At 41.2% G+C, this 22,552-nt stretch overlaps 1 protein-coding gene across 1 annotated transcript in view; it reads left to right on the forward strand.

Moving 5' to 3' along the window:
- Positions 1-22,552, forward strand: part of GRIA3 (glutamate ionotropic receptor AMPA type subunit 3) — a 289,448-nt gene that overhangs the window by 141,904 nt on the left and 124,992 nt on the right. The window lies entirely within an intron of this gene.

Genomic DNA, 22,552 nt, shown 5'->3' on the forward strand with positions numbered 1-22,552 from the left:
CCATTTTTAAAGTAAGATGGCATATGAGAAAAAAATGTTTATGGTTTTTAAAATGTGAAAAAAAGTGAAAAAGCACCAGACTGGGGAAAAATACAATTCAATGGATCAAAATATATTCATTATTAATCTTGGATATTTAAATTTAAGACTGAAACATATAAGAAGAGTTGTTTTACCCTAAGCCAGATGGATATTCTGTTTGGAGTAAAGAGTCAAATAGAAATGTGGTGAAAGTTTATTATTTTCCTTAGAAGTCTCAGTTTGCCAGTTAATAACAAAGTGCCTATGCTGTCATAAACAAAACTGTAAGGGAAACATTTCCATTCTAATTCGATCCCAGTGTACCTAGGAGCCAAAACAGCTTCAGAGATTGAAATTATAGTGAGCAGCCATTGCTTGGGAGAGCTGTTTTATAGCAAATTAAATATTAACAATTTGTCAGATATGCCCCCACAAGAAAAGAATACAAAGAAAAAAAAACAGCAGTAAGAAAAGTGAAGGGAGGGGATGAGAGAGAAGAAGAATGAGGAAGGAAGGGAGGAAGGGAGGAAGGAAGGAAGGAAGGAAGGAGGGAGGGAGGGAGGGAAGGAAGGAAGGAAGGAAGGAAGGAAGGAAGGAAGGAAGGAAGAAAGGAAGGAAGGAAGGAGGGAAGCACTGACTCTGCATCACAGAGATACAAAGCTGTCCCCATCTCTAGTGAATCAACCTCACAAAAAATCTAGAGCACTAGCCTGGCTAAATCAAATTTCCCAACTAACATTCTCTTAAGCTCCCCCAATGATACACCCCTCCCTTCCAAAAGAAAAAAAAACTGTCTGATTTTCTTAGATCTTGAAAGTGAAGAATCAGGTCAGTGATGCTGGTGTATGTACTACATGCCCTCTAAAATTTTAAACCAAAATAGCCTCTTACTGGGTGACCTACTTAATAGCCTAAAGCAGAGGAACATCCTCCTTGTCATACTTTGTTTTCCTTCTTTTGTGCTACTGACTTAGGCTTCTTGAATAGTGTACACTCTGATAACTCTTTGGGGTTTTATAGGACCTTATACTGGAGTCTGGAATTTTTCAGCATGACGTAGTAGAAAAAGCAGTGGGTAGAGCTGTGAATTCGATATAGATGTGGGATCTTGAGAACTTAAAATATCTATGCCTCAGTTGTGTCATCTACATAATGGGAAATAAAATTTGCTCTTCCTCACATGATTGGTATAATTGCTTTGAGAAGCGTAAAATGCTATAGAAAAAAAATCATTATTACTAAATATTTTCAGGAAAACTAAACTAACATTATTCGAAAACCCCATCCTCTCTTTTTTTTTTTAAAAAAAAACATCTTCATTGGAGTATAATTGCTTTACAATGGTGTGTTAGTTTCTGCTTTATAACAAAATGAATCAGTTATACATATACATATGTCCCCATATCTCTTCCCTCTTGTGTCTCCCTCCTTCCCACACTCCCTATCCCACCCCTCTAGGTGGTCACAAAGCACCAAGCTGATCTCCCTGTGCTATGCGGCTGCTTCCCACTAGCTATCTATTTTACGTTTGACAGTGTACATATGTCCATTCCACTCTCTCGCTTTGTCCCAGCTTACCCTTCCCCCTCCCCATATCCTCAAGTCTATTCTCTAGTAGGTCTGTGTCTTTATTCCTTTCTTGCCCCTAGGTTCTTCATGACCTTTTTGTTTTTAGATTCCATATATATGTGTTGGCATACGGTATTTATTTTTCTCTTTCTGACTTACTTCACTCTGTATGACAGACTCTAGGTCCATCTACCTCATTACAAATAACTCAGTTTCGTTACTTTTTATGGCTGAGTAATATTCCATTGTATATATGTGCCACATCTTCTTTATCCATTCATCTGTCGATGGACACTTAGGTTGCTTTCATGCCCTGGCTACTGTAAATAGAGCTGAAATGAACATTGTGGTACATGACTCTTTTTGAAGTATGGTTTTCTCAGGGTATATGCCCAGTAGTGGGATTGCTGGGTCGTATGGTAGCTCTGTTTTTAGTTTTTTAAGGAACGTCCAAACTGTTCTCCATAGTGGCTGTATCAATTTACATTCCCACCAACAGTGCAAGAGGGTTCCCTTTTCTCCACACCCAGCATTTATTGTTTGTAGGTTTTTTGATGATGGCCATTCTGACTGATGTGAGGTGATACCTCATTGTAGTTTTGATTTGCATTTCTCTAATGATTAGTGATGTTGAGCATCCCTTCATGTGTTTGTTGGCAACCTGTACATCTTCTTCACATAAATGTCTATTTAGGTCTTCTGCCCATTTTTGGATTGGGTTGTTTGTTTTTTTGATATTGAGCTGCATGAGCTGCTTGTAAATTTTGGAGATTAATCCTTTGTCAGTTGTTTTGTTTGAAAATATTTTCTCCCATTCTGAGGGTTATCTTTTCATCTTGTTTATGGTTTCCTTTTCTGTGAAAAGCTTTTAAGTTTCATTAGGTCTCGTTTGTTCATTTTTGTTTTTATTTCCATTTCTCTAGGAGGTGGGTCAAAAAGGATCTGGCTGTGATTTATATCATAGAGTGTTCTGCCTACGTTTTCCTCTAAGAGTTTTATAGTGTCTGGCCATACATTTAGGACTTTAATTCATTTTGAGTTTATTTTTGTGTACGGTGTTAGGGAGTGTCTACTGTCATTCTTTTACACGTAGGTATCCAGTTTTCCCAGCACCACTTATTGAAGAGGCTGTCTTTTCTCCACTGTATATTCTTGCTTCCTTTATCAAAGATAAGGTGACCTTATATGTGTGGGTTTATCTCTGGCCTTTCTATCCTGTTCCATTGATCTCTATTTCTGTTTTTGTGCCAGTACCATACTGTCTTGATTACTGTAGCTTTGTAGTATAGTCTGAAGTCAGGGAGCCTCCAGCTCTGTTTTTCTTTATTAAGATTGCTTTGGCTATTCTGGGTCTTTTGTATTTCCATACAAATTGTGAAATTTTTTGCTCTAGTTCTGTGAAAAATGCCAGTGGTAGTTTGATAGGGATTGCATTGAATCTGTAGATTGCTTTGGGTAGTAGAGTCATTTTCATGATGTTGATTCTTCCAATCCAAGAACATGGTATATCTCTCCATCTGTTTGCATCATCTTTAATTTCTTTCACCAGTGTCTTATAATTTTCTGCATACAGGTCTTTTGTCTCCTTAGGTAGGTTTATTCCTAGGTATTTTATTCTTTTTGTTGCAACGGTAAATGGGAGTGTTTTCTTAATTTCACTTTCAGATTTTTCATCATTAGTATACAGGAATGCAAGAGATTTCTGTGCATTAATTTTGTATCCTGCTACTTTACCAAATTCATTGATTAGCTCTAGGAGTTTTCTGGTAGCATCTTTAGGATTCTCTACGTATAGTATCATGTCATCTGCAAACAGTGAGAGCTTTACTTCTTTTCCAATTTGGATTCCTTTTATTTCTTTTTCTTCTCTGACTGCTGTGGCTTAAACTTCCAAAACTATGTTGAATAAGAGTGGTGAGAGTGGGCAACCTTGTCCTGTTCCTGATCTTAGTGGAAATGCTTTCAGTTTTTCACCATTGAGGATGATGTTGGCTGTGGGTTTGTCATAGATGGCCTTTATTATGTTGAGGAAAGTTCCCTCTATGCCTACTTTCTGCAGGGTTTTTATCATAAATGGGTGTTGAATTTTCTCGAAAGCTTTCTCTGCATCTATTGAGATGATCATGTGGTTTTTCTCCTTCAATCTGTTAATATGGTGTATCACGTTGATTGATTTGTGTACACTGAAGAATCCTTGCATTCCTGGGATAAACCCCAGTTGATCATGGTGTATGATCCTTTTAATGTGCTGTTGGATTCTGTTTGCTAGTATTTTGTTGAGGATTTTTCATCTATGTTCATCAGAGATCTTGGCCTGTAATTTTCTTTCTTTGTGATATCTTTGTCTGGTTTTGGTATCAGGGTGATGGAGGCCTTATAGAATGAGTTTGGGAGTGTTCCTCCCTGTGCTATATTTCGGAAGAGTTTGAGAAGGATAGGTGTTAGCTCTTCTGTAAATGTTTGACAGAATTCGCCTGTGAAGCCACCTGGTCCTGGGGTTTTGTTTGTTGGAAGATATTTAATCACAGTTTCAATTTCAGTGCTTGTGATTGGTCTGTTTATAGTTTCTATTTCTTCCTGGTTCAGTCTTGGAAGGTTGTGCTTTTCTAAGAATTTGTCCATTTCTTCCAGGTTGTCCATTTTATTGGCATATAGTTGCTTGTAGTAATCTCGCATGATCCTTTGTATTTCTGCACTGTCAGTTGTTACTTCTCCTTTTTCATTTCTAATTCTTGATTTGAGTCTTCTCCCTTTTATTCTTGATGAGTCTGGCTACTGGTTTATCAATTTTCTTTATCTTCTCAAAGAACCAGCTTTTAGTTTTACTGATGTTTGCTATTGTTTCCTCATTTCTTTTTCATTTATTTCTGATCTGATCTTTATGATTTCTTTCTTTCTGCTAACTTTGGGGTGTTTTGTTCTTCTTTCTCTAATTGCTTTAGGTGTAAGGTTAGGTCATTTATTTGAGATGTTTCCTGTTTCTTGAGGTAGGATTGTATTGCTATAAACTTCCCTCTTAGAACTGCTTTTGCTGCATCCCATAGGTTTTGGGTCATCGTGTTTTCATTGTCATTTGTTTCGCGGTAATTTTTGATTTTCTCTTTGATTTCCTCAGTAATCTCTTCGTTATTAAGTAGTATATTGTTTAGCCTCCATGTATTTGTATTTTTTACAGATTTTTTCCTGAAATTGATATCTAGTCTCATAGCGTTGTGGTCGGAAAAGATACTTGATATGATTTCAATTTTCTTAAATTTACCAAGGCTTGATTTGTGACCCAAGATATGATCTATCCTGGAGAATGTTCCATGAGCACTTGAGAAGAATGATTATTCTGTTGTTTTTGGATGGAATGTCCTATAAATATCAATTAAGTCCATCTTGTTTAATGTATCATTTAAAGCTTGTGTTTCCTTACTTATTTTCATTTTGGATGATCTGTCCATTGGTGAAAGTGGGGTGTTAAAGTCCCCTACTATGATTGTGTTACCGTCGATTTCCCCTTTTATGGCTGTTAGCATTTGCCTTATGTATTGAGGTGCTCCTATGTTGGGTGGATAAATATTTACAATTGTTATATCTTCTTCTTGGATCCATCCCTTGATCATTATGTATGTCGTTCTTTGTCTCTTGTAATAGTCTTTATTTTAAAGTCTATTTTGTCTGATATGAGAATTGCTACTCCAGCTTTCTTTTGATTTCCATTTGCATGGAATATCTTTTTCCATCCCCCTCACTTTCAGTCTGTATGTGTCCCTAGGTCTGAAGTGGGTTTCTTGTAGATAGCATATATACCGGTCTTGTTTTTGTATCCATTCAGCCAGTCTATGTCTTTTGGTTGGAGCTTTTAGTCCATTTACATTTAAGGTAATTATCGATATGTATGTTCCTATTACCATTTTCTTAATTGTTTTGCATTTGTTATTGTAGGTCTTTTCCTTCTCTTGTTTTTCCTGCCTAGAGAAGTTCCTTTAGCATTTGTTGTAAAGCTGGTTTAGTGGTGCTGAATTCTCTTAGCTTTTGCTTGTCTGTAAAGTTTTTAATATCTCCATTGAATCTGAACGAGATCCTTGCTGGGTAGAGTAATCTTGGTTGTAGGTTTTTCTCCTTCATCACTTTAAATATGTCCTGCCACTCCCTTCTGGCTTGCAGAGTTTCTGCTGAAAGGTCAGCTGTTAACCTTACGGGGATTCCCTTGTGTGTTATTTGTTGTTTTTCCCTTGCTGCTTTTAATATTTCTTCTTTGTATTTAGTTTTTGATAGTTTGATTAATATGTGTCTTGGTGTGTTTCTCCTTCAATTTATCCTGTATGGGACTCTCTGTGCTTCCTGGACTTGACTATTTCCTTTCCCACATTCGGGAAGTTTTCAACTATAATCTCTTCAAATATTTTCTCAGACCGTTTCTTTTTCTCTTTTTCTTCTGGGACCCCTATAATTCGAATGTTTGTGCATTTAATGTTGTCCCAGAGGTCTCTGAGAATGTCCTCAATTCTTTTCATTCTTTTTTCTTTATTCTGCTCTGCAGTAGTTATTTCCACTCTTTTATCTTCCAGGTCACTTATCCATTCTTCTGCCTCAGTAATTCTACTACTGGTCCCTTCTGGAGAATTTTTAATTTCATTTATTGTGTTGTTCATCACTGTTTGTTTGCTCTTTAGTTCTTCTAGGTCCTTGTTGAACGTTTCTTGTATTTTCTCCATCCTATTTCCAAGATTTGGGATCATCTTTACTATCATTACTCTGAATTCTTTTTCAGGTAGACTGCCTATTTCCTCTTCATTTGTTAGGTCTGGTGGGTTTTTATCTTGCTCCTTCATCTGCTGTGTGTTTTTCTGTCTTCTCATTTTGCTTATCTTACTGTGTTTGGGGTCTCCTTTTCGCAGGCTGAAGGTTCGTTGTTCCCATTGTTTTTGGTGTCTGTCCCCAGTGGCTACGGTTGGTTCAGTGGGTTGTGTAGGCTTCCTGGTAGAGGGGACTAATGCCTGTGTTCTGGTGGATGAGGCTGGATCTTGTCTTTCTGCTGGGCAGGTCCACGTCTGGTGGTGTGTTTTGGGGTGTCTGTGACCTTATTATGATTTTAGGCAGCGTCTCTGCTAATGGATGGGGTTGTGTTCCTGTCTTGCTATTTGTTTGGCATAGGGTGTCCAGCACTGTAGCTTGCTGGTCCTTGAGTGAAGCTGCGTTGAGATGGAGATCTCTGGGAGACTTTCACTGTTTGATATTATGTGGAACTGGGAGGTCTCTTGTGGACCAGTGTCCTGAACTTGGCTCTCCCACTTCAGAGGCACAGCACTGACACCTGGCTGGAGCAGCAAGAGCCTGTCCTCCACATGGCTCAGAATAAAAGGGAGAAAAAAAAGAAGGAAAGAAAGAAAGAGGAAGATAAAATAAAGTAAAATAAAATAAAGTTATTAAAATAAAAAATAATTATTAAAAAATTTAAGTAATAAGAAAAAGAAAGAAGAGAGCAACCAAACCAAAAATCAAATCCACCAATGATAAGAAGTGCTAAAAACTATACCAAACAAAAAACCAAAAAAAAAAACAAAAAACGGACAGACAGAACCCTAGGACAAAAGGTAAAAGCAAAGCTATACAGACAGAATCTCTCACAGAAGTATACACATACACACTCACAAAAAGAGAAAAAAGGGGGGAGAATCTATATATCTTTGCTCCCAAAGTCCCCCTCCTCAATTTGGGATGATTCTTTGTCTATTCATGTATTCCACAGATGCAGGGTGCATCAAGTTCATTGTGGAGCTTTAATCCGCTGCTTCTGAGGCTGCTGGGAGAGATTTCCCTTTCTCTTCTTTGTTCTCACAGCTCCCAGGGGCTCAGCTTTGGATTTGGCCCCGCCTCTGCGCGTAGGTCGCCGGAGGGCGTCTGTTCTTCGCTCAGACAGGACGGGGTTAAAGGAGCCGCTGATTCGGGGGCTGTGGCTCACTCAGGCCGGGGGGAGGGAGGGGCACGGAGTGCGGGGCGAGCCTGCGGCGGCAGAGGCCGGCGTGACGTTGCACCAGCCTGAGGCGCACCGTGCGTTCTCCCGGGGAAGTTGTCCCTGGATCACGGGACGCTGGCAGTGGCGGGCTGCACAGGCTGCCGGGAGGGCGGTTGTGGAGAGTGACCTGTGCTCGCACACAGGCTTCTTGGTGGCGGCAGCAGCAGCCTTAGCGTCTCATGCCAGTCTCTGGGGTCCACGCCGATAGTCGCGGCTCGCGCCCGTCTCTGGAGCTCCTTTAAGCAGCGCTCTTAATCCCCTCTTCCCAGGTACGTGGGGAGTTTCTTGCCTTTTGGGAAGTCTGAGGTCTTCTGCCAGCTTTCAGTAGGTGTTCTGTAGGAGATGTTCCACATGTAGATGTATTTCTGATGTATTTGTGGGGAGGAAGTTGATCTCCACGTCTTACTCTTCCACCATCTTGAAGCTAACTCCCTGTCCTCTCTTTAATGTCTCACTATCTTCCTTTCTTCCGTATGCACATTCACAGCATCTCTCATAATACTTTCTATACAATTTTTCAGGGAACATTGTTCAAAGAAAAGTTTTAACAACATTCAATTATGGCTAGAGAGTTACTTTCACTTATTCTTTCCCCTCTTTCAAAAAACTGTCATAAAACTATCTACTCATGATTGCTTTCTTCACCATTTAAGGAATTTCTACTAGGCCATTAAGTACTGTGAGGTAGGAATCATGTTTGTCTTGTTCACTACTGTATATTCAGTGTCCAGTAGGGTACCTGGCACACCGTGTTGGATGGAAAGATGGATGGGTGGATGAATGGCTAGATGGACGATTATTGAACGAGCACATTTCAGTAAGTTCTACTGTGATTTTGCTGTGCTTCCATCAAGAGGCAAAATGGTGGCTACCGCCACATGATGTGATTATTAAAGTACACATTTTCTCAAAGGTTTAAGATGGTAGCTCTGTGCTCAAGCTTGTTCTGATATCATGAATTTGCCAAAATTTATTTCTTTATATAAAAATAGATTTCTCACTAAATGAATTATTAAAAGCAACAAATTCAACATAATATTTCTTTAGAGTAAACTTTTTTTTAAATAAATTGACTACTAAGATACAGAGATACCCACTTTTTCTTATTGGTTCCCAACCATTCTTGACAAACATCGTAATTCACTCTACAGATTCTAGTTAGAAAGATAACATTTATAACTCAAATAGTATCAAGTCCTCCCCCAAAATGCTCCCATCCTCCAAAGGTATTTTCAACTTTGAGTTTATTTTCATGGAAGGCAACGTCTATAGTCTCCCATAAAATGATACTTCGTGCAACTATTTGAGGTAGAAGAACCTGTTACACCACTACAACCCTATTCCCTATAGATGAGATTTTGGCATAAAGTAAATTCATATTGTATTCTATATCTAATGGTGTTAATGCAAAGACCTCAATATGGTACAATTTTTCAAATATAAGCAGGTTTTCAATATACTACTATATAGCATAACCTCCCCATTTCATGATTTAAGTTCTAATTTTCGCTATGAATGTTCAAACATTTATGAGGTAAATCAAAATTATTCCAATGTTTCTTTCCAAAGCTCTTTTTTTTTAAAATCTCTTTCAACTCTTCAGACCGCAGCCGGAAAAAGATTCAATTAGGTGCTATTCTGTCTTTAATATTTCTCCTTAACAGTTAATCTATGAGGAAAGTATTCCAAACTTATAGCTGCAAGAATTAACACACAAAAGGGCAGAGCTAGAGACAGTTGAAACCATGAAGGGTTGTCAGAACTCATAGAGAATATTTAGAAACTGCAGATCTTGAATCCAAGAATTAAGAGCACTTTCCATAGGAAGATTTAGGTGTCCTAGGAAGAATGAACCATTGACCTGACCTGATACAGCATTCCTATTACTGTGTTGTATTCATGAGGCCCCCCCACTGGTGGACAGCTGCCCTTCTTCAATGACCAACCTAAACATTCACTTTTGAAAAAGTTGCCTCTCATAGAGTTATCTACCCATGACTGAAGAGATCCCCCATCCCAGTGGTGTGTCTACCTGTGGACTGCTTTTGAAGGTCAGGCCCCATAAAATGAATGTCTCTGTTGGATGTTTAATATTTATCTGCATGGATTCTGTCACTTACTAGCTGTGTGACCTAGAGCCAGTTACTTAACTCTCTGAGCCTCCATTTCCTGGTTGTAAAATGGAAATGTTAACTGTACCTCAGTGAGTTAATATATGCAAAGCATTCAGAAAATTTCCTGACACATAGTGTTTACATCGTGCTTTGATGCTAAACAAAGGGTTTTCACATAGATTATTTCATTTGAGCCTCACTATGGGAGGCAGGCAGGGCAGATGTGTTTATCCTAAATTTACAGATGATAAATTGATGGATAAATTGATGCTTAGAGACATTTAGATGATTTGTCCAAATGTGGCTCTCTGCCCAATCCTAGTAAGTGGCAGAGCAAGGACGAAACTCAAGTCTTCTGACTCCTAGTCCAGTGCTCTTACGCCTGCACTAAACCATCTTCCTTAATTTTAAGTCATTTATTAAATATTTAGCCAATGCCAAACCCTAGATTAGGCCCGTTCATCAGGTTACATCTTAGAACAATTGAAAAGCGATTGGACAAGATCCTGAGAAGCTCAGCAAAAAACGATAAAAGCATTAGAAAATAGGGCCTATGAGGAAAGGCTAAATGAGCTGGCGTTGTTTACCCTGGTGAAAGAGACCCAAGAGGCAGTTTAATTACTATCCTCAAGTATAAAGAGTTATCATAAAGAGAGCACTGACCAACCGTTCTGCAGGCCTGAGGACCGTACCAGAGCAAATAAGCTTAACTAGACTAGGGAGAGTGTCAGCATCAGAAAGTACTCATTACAGGAGAGAGGAAACTGGAGGAAAGTAAAAGCTCACCAGCTAGGGACGAAATGAGAGTGGCACGGACATATACACACTACCAAACGTAAAACAGATAGCTAGTGGGAAGCAGCCGCATAGCACAGGGAGATCAGCTCGGTGCTTTGTGACCACCTAGAGGGGTGGGATAGGGAGGGTGGGAGGGAGATGCAAGAGGGAGGGGATATGGGGATATATGTATACATATCGCTGATTCACTTTGTTATACAGCAGAAACTAACACAACATTGTAAAGCAATTATACTCCAATAAGGATGTTAAAAAAAAAAATCTCACCAGCTAGGGCTATATGAATGTGAGGCCATTCTGAATTAGAATAGTCAGTTCTAGAATAGTTTTAAGATTGTTTTCAGGAATATACAAGTATTCCAAGTTAATCCTCTGTGTTGATAAGTAAATATCCTTATAGAAGACTTATTTTATTAAATAGGTAACAATATTTCCTAATTGCCTATTCATTGGATATCTTTTCCCTGTTTTTTTTGGCCTCACCATGCAGCATGTGGGATCTTAGTTCCCCCACCAGGGCCAGGGATTGAACCCGTGCACCCCACCCTCACCCCCGCGCCTGCAGTGGAAGCGCAGTGTCTTAACCGCTGGACCACCAGGGAAGTCCCCCCCTTCGGTCTTTACCATGTTTTTATTTTTTCCATAGATAATTCAAAGGTAAATCTCAGCATAGCCCCTGCTTGAATTATAGCATATGCAAACTTAATGGAGTCCAAACCAATATGTTTCAATGTGCTGTGCAGAAAAAATATAGAAAGTCTGATTTCCCCCAGAAATATTTCGAGCTAAAATCACCTCCTCATGGAAAGTAGTGCTTCTTAAGGACAGAATCCTGAAGCAGGTCAATCTCTTAAGTTCCTTTCATTGGACCTTGACTGTCACTTCAAAAACAGTCATTTTAAGAAACGAAACATCCAAGTTAGTAAGTCAAGTTTCTAAAGATAACAGTTTAAACAAGATGAACAATATTAGGGGCCCTTGTAAAGTATAAGGCTATAACACAAAGGACACACTGCTCACTCCAAAATATGCCTAGCCCTTTTGGTCACTTACAGCACTGTTGCCAATGGCTAGACGTCAGTCAAGTGAAATAAAAACGTTAGAGGCTTATGTCGTCTCCTTGCTTCACCCTCCACTCAGCACATACTGGCACTGTCCAGTTCCTCTCCCCTTTTTGCTCCCACTCTGTCTCAGCCCTTACTCTCAACGATCCTTGTGCAACATTGAGCTGACTTGCCAGTCCATATGACGGTTTGAGGGTATCATCTTCTCTTCTTGGAATGTTGTGTGGTATGGTTGAATAAACATAAACTTGGGAATCAAACAGACGTGACTTCAAATCCTAGCTCCCTCACCTCCCTGTTGCATGACATTGAGGAAAGTGACAATTTTTTGAGGCTCAATTTTCTCATCTTAAAAGACTATTCCACTACCTTCCCTTCATGGGATCCTCATGAATTGGGAGGCTCAAACAAGGTAGCATGGGGAGAGCACCTGGCACAGTGCTTGGCACCCAGTAGGCACTTAATAACTGGTAACCATAGCTATTTGCTCATGAGTGGTAGGTTTTTGTGCTTATGAAGATGAGTTATTTAGGGACTGCTGTTCAAGAACAGTGTCCTCATGGATCTTCCAAGATATCAGCTCAGTCTAAGGTCTTATCATGAGAACAAAGTCTAAGACTTGAGCTATGCTGAGTTCTCACTAATATGTTTAGCATGCTAGACAACCTGGTTTTTCTCCAGTGTAATAATGGGTAAGACACATTGATTGATAAGCCCAAGGACTATCTGAGAATTAACCAGATTTTTCAGCGTCACTTAAAATAATTAAAGACACTACAGCCTTGAGCTACATATGACAACTGGGTATTTTTAATAACAAGTATGTATTAAGTGCTTACAATGTTCCAGATACTATTTTAATCAATGTGGGCGGATACGGGCCCATTTCTATATCTCATGTGAGTTAATCCTCATATTAGCCCTAAAAGGCAGATGGGAATATTATCTCCATTTAACAGATGGAGGAATTGAGACTTAGAGGTCATACGGCTAATAATTGGTGGAGCTAGAGTTTGAACCCAGGGAAGCCGGCTCCAAATGCTGTTAATCACTAGACTCCTCAGCCCTGCATCTGACAGAGGCTTTCAATCGGAATGGATTCAGCAGAGGTGATAAGAGATAAGCGTCCTGATGAAACCTGGAGCAGCTGCTCTGTTTACAACAAGCATTGTTAGACAACAAGAATTTCACAGATGTTTTCTCCGCTTGACATATTCCATTAACACACGGAATTGAAAATGTGCCCCTTAAACCCACCCAGGTTCATTCACTTGTGGCTCGAAAACAATCTAACTGCAAGGGGCCCCACAGGAGTAGGAGTAAGTTGAGAGGGTGCTTTCTCAGAGTGATATGTACGTACACCTAGAATTTCCATCCGCGTGCGTTCATTCTCAGATAAAGAACCACAATCTTCATGATTTTACCAAAAACTGCCCTAGGGGTTGCGCATTTCCTCCTTCCCTTACTAGGGAATAACTTGAAGGTAACTGGCAAAGTCCGGAAGGTACAACTCCCCTTCCCTCCATTAACTCCTGGAAAAGCAAGCCTAAAATAAGACTGGTTCTGGAAAAGCATAAATGCCCATAGGGTAAGTATTTGGGGCGGGTGCTCAGCTTTTCTGGGCCACTAGACTTGAGCACCCAGTATCACCCTTAAACCCAGGTGATAAGGACTACCGCCTCGAGCTCCACGCTTCAGAGGGCCCCTGATATCATAAACACTGGAACGCAAAGACTTTTTTTTCTTTTTGGTCTTCAGAGTTTTTGAAAGGTTAGTAGCTGGTTGAACATCATGGGGAGAAAGGAAAAGGACACATAAGCCAAACTGGGCTCCCAGATCAGAGCAAAAAGGCACATGGGGTCAAGGGCAGGGGCAGTGAAGGAGAAAATGACAACTCATGCCACAGGAAACCAGAGAAAAATGGCTAATTTTGTTTAAAATTGGCCTCCCCAAATCCCTCTAAGTGAAGGGGTCTGGCAGATACGTTTTTCCAGATAACTGCACTCCCTCCCTGTATACTACTTGAATGAGAGTTTGGGCAGACACGTAGAATTGCTCGGCAACTCCAAGTCAGAAAAGTGAGCCGTTGGGATTGGGGAACTTACTGTCCTTGGCTTCTTGGAGAACTTGACAGGTCCACCCCATCCTGCTTTCAGGTAGATCCAGTGTCCACCCAGGAGTTCTGAGCCCTGGGCCCAGCTTCCACCCCACCCTGCCCTACCCTGCCCCAACAGGGTATATGAGCTAGAGAATCTCACGTGTGTGTCCTCAGGAAAATGAAACTCAAGAACTGAGAGACTGATTTCCCATAAGTGCCTAATTTACAGACCTCCAAGCCTTATCTCCCGACAACGAGCTTCCGCCAAGGATCTCCTACCGTCCTCAAGCCAGTGAACTTACTGCTTGTGCTCTGGTTGGACAAGTTCCCCTCTTGTGCTCCCCTCTTTGTTCTCCTTGCCCATAAATGCAGCCCACCCCAAACCCTCAACAGAGTCCTCTGTAGCTTGCTACAGTTTGTATTTCCTGAACTGCAGTTTCTCTACTATTTCCAAAGAAACTCAATTTCTCGTAGTTTGAGCTTACCTCAGTTTATCTCTTTAGTTAGGTTGACAGGTGGATACACAGACCAGGCCAAGGCATATCTTGCTTTTGGACTTTGTAACATTTAGGTGTGTGGTATGCAGTCCTCCATTTGTACTCTTGCTGTGGGCCCCCAAAATGTTAGGGGTGAGCCTGCTCCTGTCTCTCTCATGGCCTAAGAATATAAATGCCCCTGTCAAAATGTCCAATTTATTCCTGGAGAGTAGGTTTTTTCTGAATAGTCTCATTCAGTGTGAACGTAGCTCTTCCAATCACCTATCGTGATGTTTGCCTGGTGAGGCAGGGTTGAGGAGGGTGCTTCTGCACAGTAATGGAATCTCTGACTAGCTTAAATGCTAGGGAAAGTTAATCAAGTATCTGGTAGAACTGGGATAGCGAGTGAACCGGGAGATTTTTATCCTACTTCTCTCTCTCAGGGGTGGGTACAAGCTCCTCCAGAGAATCTTCCCGATGCTCTTGCATTTTTTGCTTTATTCCATAGATATTCCCTTTCACCCTACCCAAAGTCAAAAAAAGAAGATGGACATGGTTAGGGGACATGGTTAGGATAAATTAGAGGTCTGAAGGGGCAGCGACAGAGAAGTAAGTTACTCAGATTTCTCCTCCTCCTTTCTGTGCCCATCGCCACAACCCACCATATGTCTGGTCAGATCCTTTTCAACACTAGAGGTTGTCTAAGAAAGATTCTCTATACTTAGCATTCCAAAGTTCTTCTAGAGACCTGCTTTCAGAGGCATGGTTAGAAGCTGAGACTTAAACACTTTTCCACCACCACGTAGTAGTGGCTCTATACTTCACACTTAGGTCTGTGTGCTCCACGATAGTCACATTATATGGTGGGCTGCATACTAGATAGGAGACAGTACAGCTACACTGGAGACCCCCTGAACCAAAGCAGGACGCCATTTATTTACCAGCCTGTGTCTACAGGTGGACTGAAGGAGACGTCTTTCAGAATCTTCAAAAGACAAACACAGGTAGGGGATTTGGCAGGTGTTACTTACCTGGATTTCAAAGGGCAATCTGAGGCCATACCCGCATGACAGAGAAACAAGATGCCATACAGAGTAGGACCTCTTGGAGTGGATAAAATTGCCTAGCCACCTAAGAAATCACTGCATAATCACGAAAGAGGCAACTCACGAAAAAGAAGGAAGGCAAAGGTATCAGACCTCTAGAACAGGTATTATAATTTACAGGGAAAATTTCCCAGACAAGGGCCAGTCAACTGTTCTGAGATTAACGTCACACAAGGGCTTATATTCAGAGTACTATACTGGGCACCATTAGGAGAAACAAAATTTCTCGTTCTTTCTTCCCTTTTTAAAATTTGTAACAGCCCCTAGCAAGGTGAATCAAGTTAGAGAACAACACCTCACCAAATGTAAAATAATATAATCAAGTCTAGGTACATACATGCTGTAGAATAAAAGGAATCAGAAAAGCCTGCAGCTTATTTTTGTACATGAGTAAACTAATCATGAAATCATAAAATGTGAGGTCAAAGGCTTTCTAAGACCTATGCCTCTCCATCTTCTTCTCCCAGGCACACGTTCAGGCCCATATGTAAAAAAAGAGATCCCATTCCTCTTTGCTTTCCCTGCTCCCCAGTCTCCTAATGGGCATGCTTCCAGACATAGACGAATACATAGTGAAGCATACCCACCGGCCTTCCTTCATCTCTTACTGTATGTTACTAGATGTACCATTTCCTTCCCCACCTCCAGCCATTCCAGGCTTCTCTCTATCAATTGGTTGCCTCATTCATCCCTTTCAGGGACCCTTTTTCTTACCTCACCGATCACGGTGTCCAGTGGTCTCTATTTCTTACCCTAATGACGTGGTGATTTAATCCTATTACTTAACATATCTCAGACTACCCTAATAAACATTCTGAAGCAGAATCGCACCGCAAAATTGCAGAACAGTGTCCCCAAAAAAGCAAAACCTATGGTTGGATTTCTTAAAGATGCTCACTGCAGATGTGGTTTCTCTGAAGTCCAGCCTACCATTCTCCAGACTCTAAGTGAGTAGGACCCTGTACTTGCAGTAAAAACCTTCAACATGTTAGGTGATTTTAACACTCACTGGCAGCCTTAAATAAACTTGTTCCCGAAAATGCAAAGATATTTATCCTAAGAGTTAGTAGCAGACGTCAGTATTCTATATTTAGAGATTTTAATCTCTGGCTTATTAAAAAGGACGGTCTGATTCTCTGGTCATACTTCACACTAGACTGGCTTCCTGAATATTTAGAAGCAAATCCCCTCTGGGAAAATAAAGAGAAAAAACTCATTCAAGATCCTTACTTTGAAACAGCAAGACTCTTGTTTATTTCAGATGCTAGACACTTTGGTCTCAAAAAGGAAATGCTCCTGTTCAACCAACAGTTCCCTCCCCTTCTCCCATTTTTAAAAACTGTAATACCTCATTATATGCTTGATTATTTCCTATGCGGTTTGGAGGTTTTACTTTAAAAAATAAATGCAAATTCAAATAAATTTTCATTAGGGAACCTCACGAGAGTCCTTGGGATGACTGGAAACATCCTGGATTTTTATAAAGCAGAGTACGGAAGTCTTGAGGCAGGAGACCTAGGTGCTAGCCCCAAGCTGTATGACTTCGAAAAGTCACCCTACCGCTCTGTGCCTCCATTTCCTAAACTGTAAAAATAACTGTGTTGAATATGATGGTCCCTTCCCATCCCAACAGGCTATGCTTCCCAGTGCTGTGAAAAACAAGGTAAGAAATTCAATTCAAGAACTACTGATTGAGTCCTGAGCCATTTTACCATACCCAGTGCTAGATATGGTGGGAGGGGGAGAGGACAGGTTTTCCATGCTACAGTAGTAGGGGTGATACGGCAACGCAATAATTCTGGAAGGCAGAGTATGATGAGTATCTAAAAATGTGTGACTCAGCTTTCCTGCTTTCTCAGATTTCCAGGCTAGTGACCATCACTGAATGTTTCTTTGCTGACTGAAAATCTTGCTTGGATGCCCTGTGCACGTAGAAAAGTAGAGTAGATTGCAGTAAAGATTTATTAAGTCAAAAGACCTTCTCTCCCACCCATTAACACCAACATTTTAGGACCAAGGCTGGTACCTTATTCTAAAATTATAAAAATATGAACCAATTCAAATGGAAAAATAAAATACAAATACCCTCCTTTGATTTGAGTTAATCTCATCACTTAGATCAAGTGGGACCTCAGATCCATTCTTTAAAAAAAATAGAAAGAAAGGAAACATTAACCATAGATAACTATTTTATCCCTCCACAGGCCATGAATATGTTTTCAATTGGCATGGGAGGAAAACACCCTGACACCTGTTCCTTTATATGGCTGGCACTGTGAGTGTCCCAGTTAAGCCTTTGCAGGCACCGAGAGGTTGACAAGGTCCTGTGGGTTAGAGTTACTGGCTTGTAAACATTAATGATTTTTTTAGAATCATCATCCAGCTTTATTAGGAAAATTTCCCAGATTAAGAGCAACAAAAATATAGCAATTAGAAGGTTCATCACACAGCTGCCTGATTACAGGAGTCTTGTCCTAGATTCTAACAGATGCTGTAACAAACGGTTTCATAAGGGCTGCAAGAACCACAGTTTACAACAGCAACACAAAAGCTACTTATCATTCAAGCTCACATTGCCACAGGACGCTTATATTTTAAATAATTGAGACCTCTAGACTCCCTTACAGAGAGACGCCAAGCCGATGCAAAATAAGTGTGGTAACAAAAAATAAAACAAAATGTGCACACTCGAGTTCTTTACTGCACTAACACGGAAGGGCAAAGGCCACTGACGGATCCATGCCAAGGTCTGAACTCTGATGAGACTGAGGGTGGGAAAGAGCCCTCGATCAGTTTGATGCCATTGTTACCAACCACCCACCTGGATCTTTTAGTCAAATCAATCCCACCCTTGTTGGAGCAACTTTCTTTCTGTCCAGATTTGACAGGGTCAGACTTGTCTCTGCCCAAAGGTTATAACAAATTGACAAGTGAGGGGCACAATTCAACGGGCCTGGGCCAGGGCTTGGGGAGACTGGTGGTAATTACGTCATGTCACTAGAGGTAGAGCTAAAGTGGAAGGGATTAGTAGTCAGACACCACTGTTCTCTGTCCAACCTTTTGAAAAATATATATAACTACCAAGCAGCCTTCCAGATGCACACATACAGCCAACACCCTACTCTGCAAAAGAATAGCAATTGACAAATATCTTCTGAAGTCATCTAGCACTATAGGCCAAAGACCAGAAAGGCGGCTGAGTTCTATCTCAAGATCCCTGGGTGACCTTGCAACCGCCAAGTCACCTCTCGTCATCCTAGCCATAAAACAGAAAAAGCCTTCCCTGAATGACATTACCAGAATGACATTAAGATGAATCAGACAATTTCTCTAAGGTATTCGAAGATTCCCTGGAGAGAATCCCTGGCAAGTCCACAAATATCAAGCATTATAATTAGAGTCACTGCACCTCATTTCTTAAGGAGGAGAAAATGAACAAAGAAAGGACCGTGTGGTCACCGAGCCTGAAAACTCAGAGCATTTAAGCTCCTTCTGTAATCTGAGGCGGGTCTCAAGAGAGGGAGACTGACGTGGTGGAGTAAGAGAAGAGTTTGGTGGTTAGGACATGCTCCCCAGATATTTGGAGTCTTCATATTGTCTTTGACGGTGTGCTGTTACTTTTCTATGATCTTCTTAAAGGTTTGGATTTGGGAGTGCTACCAAGAGGGTGGCAAGTGCGTTGATTATGGTTTTGTGGGCCAAACAGGACTGTCCTACCGTAGTGGGGTTAACTGGTCATAAACAAGAGTGCTGTATTCAAACTTCTGTGCTTTCACTTAAATTGTTTCCATGCTTTTCATTGTCCCAACAGTGGAAATTTTGGCTCTAGCTGTAACTGGATCATTATTGAGGACAGGGGCAGGAAGGGTGCAGTCTCTTTCACAGCTCAGCATTGGCAGAAAGTGTGCCCACCCATCTTAAGAATGGGGACATAGAAAAGGGAAAAGTGGGTGAACTGATTTGAAACAATGCTATCTAAAAGACACACACACACACACACACACACACACACACACACACACACACACACACACTTGCAGAGGTAAATAAGAGCGCAGAACCAAATGGAGTGAAATCTCAGTAATACTCGGTCTTAGATTAAGAAATGAGGATCCAGGGACCCTGAAGCAATGGACAGTCTAAGAAGATACTATAGAAAGCTTCTTAATGGCGATTCTTAAGTGCCTTTCCATCATTACTATCTCTTCAGCAGCTCTGAGAGCCCTTTTCACTTCCCTTGACCTATTTCAAACTACTGCCTGTGCTTCACTTGAGAACCTCCTACTCAATAAATTGCTTCTCCTCCCTCTTCCCTGGCCAATATCAAATCAATTGCTGCTTGACAGACCGCTTGGTTGCCATTTTCTCAAAGGCACAGCGGAAAGAAACACATCTTATTTGTACATACATTAACTTAATTTCAGTCTCACCCACTCAAGCACAGCCACAATCCTTCAAACTTTGACCCTAGCCCATTTGCTACTTGGTGTCCATGGCAACCACCACCAGCTGCTCAGAGAGAGTTGCAAGGAGTGGCGGGAAACGCATCTCCCAACAGAGCCATTAACTCTCCTACATTAGTTCCCTTGATAACAGGTAGCAGAAGACCCATCCCTGAATCCTCAGGCATTTGCTTTCATTAGGGAGGGGTAATGTTGTTCATTCTCCTCCCCAGAAGAGTTAGGGGCTGCTTCTCACACCCAACCTGTTGAAGCTAAAACACCAATTATGAAATGTTGAAACTAAGTAGGAGGGCACTTTTTGCCCGAGACAACTTCCCAGTAGTAGTCTTCCCCAGTGATTCGGTACACTGCAGCCTCCACCACAACATCTTGCTTGCTGAATTACAGGCAGTGACCTCAACACCCCAAAAAACAATACACGTGAAATCCTAGCCACTTCCTTTTATGGTCCCTACCACTCAGCGACCTACAACTCATTCTCTTCACTTTCTTAACTCATGTCAAGAATGCATGCATGATAATCTCACCATCAAACTCTATTTTTAAAGAAAAAGAGCAATGTTAATAATGGTCCAGGTACTGGAGGATTTAGGAGCCAAGAGAAAATGGTACGGTTTCTCCACATATAGAGAAAGCTGCTCAGTCTTCAAACTGTTTTCATGAGTTCCATATTACTGGCTTTGCTCAGAGAGCTCAGCTGAAGAGTTGTCAGATGGAGATGAATTTCCCTTTACCATACTCCAGAGGAAGATGGGGATGGTTTCGTTTGCAATCTCACTGCAGCAGAACTCAACACATCTAACAAAGACTTTTTTTGCATAAAGAGGACTAGTACAGACTCGATTCTTTGTGGAAACTGGAAAGGACCCGCTACTCAAATGTCCTCTTCATAGAATCTACATAAATAAGAATAATATTTGAAGTGGCAGAAACGAGTGAATGGTTTTATCTTCTCAACTGCATGAAAAAAGGAAACAGAAGGCTCTTATGCACAATCCTTTCCAGTAGAACTGCTGAAATGTAAAGAGACTGTTTTAAGCTGTCCTTGAAAGTAAGACATTCCTATCCATGCTGTCTGTGTCTGTTGTCCTGGATAAGAGCTAGTAATAAGTTTAAAGAAAAAGTGAAAAACAAATAAGACATTGTTGCAGCCCTCAAGGAGCTCGTGGGTTAGTAGGGAAGCAGGAAGTAAACAGATGATCAGGTCTAAGGGCAATGACAGAGGGGAACACAGATCCTAATGGGAACGCACAAGAAACATGCCTGACTCGGAGACCAGGGAGGCTTTCTCCTGATGATTTGTTGAACTGAGTCTTCAGGGGCCAGTAGTTCACCTGGTTTGGTGGAAGGGGGTGGAAATTTATATTTGCATAGGTATGACAAGCTCACTTGTCAGAGTGAATGCTAATAAGCAGTGCCAATTAGGAAACTGAGAATAACTCAGACGTCATAAAGCAGAATGGTTGAAACCTGATACCAGTAAGAAGATAAGCTGGGCTTCCCTCGTGGCGCAGTGGCTGAGAGTCCGCCTGCCGGGTTCGTGCCCCGGTCCAGGAACATCCCACATGCCGCGGAGCGGCTGGGCCCGTGAGCCATGGCCGCTGAGCCTGCGCGTCCGGAGCCTGTGCTCCGCAACGGGAGAGGCCACAACAGTGAGAGGCCCGCGTACCGCAAAAAAAAAAAAAAGAAGATAGGCTATATTGACCAGAACACGACTCTACCTTTCATCATGACTTTTGATCCTCAAGAAACAGAATTTTTTCCACTAGGAAATACAGTAACTTGATATCTGAAACGAGAAGGTTCTGCTTAGCAATTAAACTATCCCATCATTTTACAATGAAGAAACTGAGGTGCCGAGAGAGGGACTAATACATAGTGGCCATACAAGTAGTGAGTGAAAAAACACAGATTCGAACCCAGATCTGATTCCAATGTCCATCTTCCTTGTGCCACACCACCCAAGACTATGCCAATACAGGGACCAAATAGATATCTACATATGGGTTCCCCTGAAAAGGCCACCTGCCTTCTCACCCCCATCCCACTTCCCACCCAACTGCCTGGAATTAGTGTTTAGGTTAAGAGTCTGGTAAGAAAACATACTAAACCAGAAAGATAACATTTGAAGTTAATATAAATTCTCATCCTTTTTCCTTGTATTTGGAGTCGTCTTCTTTCTCATCATCCACAAACACTGACTGAACACCTGCCTACAGGGCACCGTGTTGAATGATGTACACACTAATGAGTTTAAACTGGGGCCCTACCCTCGAGGACTTACTGGGATGGCCGGACACATGCCTAGTTTGGGTAAATACTTAGTAGTCTGAGGGAAGGATGAGAGGTAGAAACAATATAGGAATTCACAGGAGGGAGTGATCACCAGACAACCAAACTAAAATATAGGCTTCATGAGGGCAGGGTGCTTTGTGTTTTGTTCACTGCCATATCCCCAGCACCTAAAACAGTTTGGAACCTAGTAAGTGGTCAATAAATATCTGTTGAATTAAATAAATAGCTTCTTGACATTTTCCAGGGGGAGAAAAGTCCGGACGTTTATCACTTGGAGAATAATTCCCAGTCCTGTGTGCGCTGCATATTGGCGGCTTTTACTCATGGTGCACCACATAAACTCCCCAGGGAGACCTGTAGAAACGACTGCTCAGCCTATGGCTTAAACCTTTGCAAAAGCCTTGCCAATCTGTGCCTTCTGCAGCTCCCATGGATGGGTGTTTCCCAGCGATGAAGGGTAATGTGGAACCAGGGTTTTTTGTTTGTTTATTTGTTCATTATGACCTCAAACTCTTTTCAGCAAAAGGCACAGCCCTTTGATAGC

Source organism: Stenella coeruleoalba (assembly GCF_951394435.1).
Source record: "Stenella coeruleoalba genome assembly, chromosome: X".
NCBI lineage: Eukaryota > Metazoa > Chordata > Mammalia > Artiodactyla > Delphinidae > Stenella > Stenella coeruleoalba.